General features: G+C 48.2%; 1 pseudogene; it reads left to right on the top strand.

Annotated features, from left to right (window-relative positions):
- Positions 1-696: 696 nt before the first annotated feature.
- LOC131923174 (exportin-5-like) lies at positions 697-2261 on the top strand (annotated as a pseudogene).
- Positions 2262-2505: the final 244 nt, after the last annotated feature.

Here is a 2505-nt window from a genome sequence, read left to right on the forward strand (position 1 = left end):
GACATAGTGTACTGGTGTGGATTCCTGTCTCCACATGGAGCCACGCTGTGGTCTCACCTTGTGACAGTTGCTTCCTAACTCGTATCAGGTTTTCTCTATAAGATGGGGCAGTCGCAACAGGGTGGAATTGTTCATGCGGCATCTAACAGATATAGGATGCATATAACATCTAACGTGCTTTCTACAACCCATTAGGGATCCCAAGAGTGTCTGTTCTTTCTCCTGAATCTGGAATCTTCCCATGTCTTCCCGTCTTTGTTGCTCTGCCTAGCTAGGATGTTTTTCCTACCACTGTGCTAGAATTAAAGGTGTGCTCCACCACTGTCTGGCTGGGCTCTGCTCTGCTGAGTAGGAAGGGCATCCTACCCCTCCCCACTAGCTGGGTAGTCCCCATCTTTCCAGCTCTCAATGGATGGCAGTTCCAGACAGCCTCTCTTTCCACTGTCCCCTTCTCTTCCTTCAACAGATGCTCATCAGTTCTGCCTTCAGATGGTCTGATTTTATGCTAAGCAAAAGAAGTAACCTTGTCTATATGTGAAATAAATACTTGTTGCTATTCTGGCTTGAAAGCTATCCCTGTAAAATATGCTGAGGGACTACCAGCCTGCCAATGGCCCGGTATCCAGGTGTGGTCCCGCTAAGGGAACTGTGCATGCCTTGTGCTCTGGCATGATGGTAGTATTCCTGGCACTAGCCATGGAGATGGAGCAAGTGACATGCTGAGAGAGGAACTGGGGAAATCAGTGACAGTCATGATGGAATCCAGCTCCACCCAGCACTACGAGCAGACAGCACTCAACCTTTGTGAAGAGTTTAAAGAAAGGTACCGATCTGTGTCCTGTGTGGCTTGAGGTTGGCTGAGAAAGCACAGATTGCCATGGTCATTTTGGCCTTTGGATCCTGGAACATGTTGCCAGGTTTCAGTGGAACAGCATGTCTCTCTGGGAGGTCTCTGAAGGCCAGCCTCACGGAGCTGATCACAAGCAGAACGCTGAGTATTTTGGAAGAGGGGAACCACAGTAAAGACATTCCGTGTCAAACTATGGTAGAGATGATCCAACAAGAGTGGCCGCAGCACTGGCCTGACATGCTGATGGAGCTGGACACTCTCTCCAGGCCAGGGGAAATACAGACAGAATTGGCATGCTCATCCTTTTATACCTGGCCGAGGTTGTGATGACTTTTCAGACACTCCTCTCAAAGAAGAAGAGGTATTCAACAAACATTATCGCAGAACGTGCAAAGAGTCTTCAGTTCTCTACTCATCACACTTCAGGGAAATGTAACCAAGTACCAGCAAATGAAGACGGATGCCTCTCAGGAGTGAGAGACTCAAGTAAACTCTTCCGTAAGCATCGCAACACGGAATGCCTATGGTGGCTACATCAGCCGGGTAACTGCCAATCACATTGCTGTTGAGAACTGTAAACTCCTAGATACTGTGGCTGCTTCTAAATGAACAAGAACTACAGTTGGGAGCAGCTGAGTGCCTATCACTGCCATCAACAGAAAAGGCAAGTTGCACAACCGGAACCCCTGATGATCACATGTGGAGATGTTGCTAAGTGTTCCTTTCTCTCTGCTGCACAGACTGCTGGTGGAGGAGCCTTGGTAGGAAAACACTACCTTTCCCTGAAGAGATCCCATCAGGTGCTACGTGTGCTAGGCAATCATCTGTGCACATGGCTGGGCTTGGATTCTAATTCACAGATACTAGTAAATGTTGGAAAGCACACGGAATTTTTTTTCTCACTTTTGCAACCCACCCAAGTCAGTTTCTATGATTTTTAACCCAGATGACTTGGGGAGCCCTCTTCAGGCATCTCCCGATCCCATTGCTATTAGCAATAATATCAAAATACCTTCATACTTCTGGGACCAACTTGGTCAAGATGGACTCTCTTTCAGAGACTTCCCTAGCTACAAATATTCTGCACTTGGTTTCCATAGTGGTGAGGGACTTAAATGCTCTCTTTGATTCCTCTTTAAGTCCAGCAAGGAGAAGTAATGAAGTGGATATATCGCTTGGATCCCAAGACTAGCTTCCAGATTGCTGCAGAGCAGCTCAAGTATAGCTGTCAACTTCTATCGATACTGGACCAGTGAACCGCTGTCTGCAGCTGGAACCAGAGAAGGAAGCATCGGCTCCATCTTCTCCTCTTCATTTGTGCAGTGGGAAGCTATGGATTTTTGCAAAGGAAAGTGTGGTTGACCAGATGTTTCAAACACTAGAGAAGGGAGGGGTCTGGCTAGTGGACTAGAGCCACTGAGCTCTGTAGACATGCTCCTCTCTCCCCAGGACTACACAGTCATTCCATATGACTCCATCCTGCCTCAACACCTGGGTGTGGAGGGCCCACCTTCTTCCCTGGTGCTACTAACCCCCTCCCACCCTACTTTCTTCTCAACTCAGACATCCTCAGGGAAGCGTTTCCTTCCCCTCTCTGACTGTAAAATCAAGAGTCTCTTATAAGAACTCACAGGCCACGTCGGGCGGTGGTGGCG

The sequence above is a fragment of the Peromyscus eremicus genome, chromosome 13, assembly GCF_949786415.1.
Source record: "Peromyscus eremicus chromosome 13, PerEre_H2_v1, whole genome shotgun sequence".
Lineage (NCBI taxonomy): Eukaryota > Metazoa > Chordata > Mammalia > Rodentia > Cricetidae > Peromyscus > Peromyscus eremicus.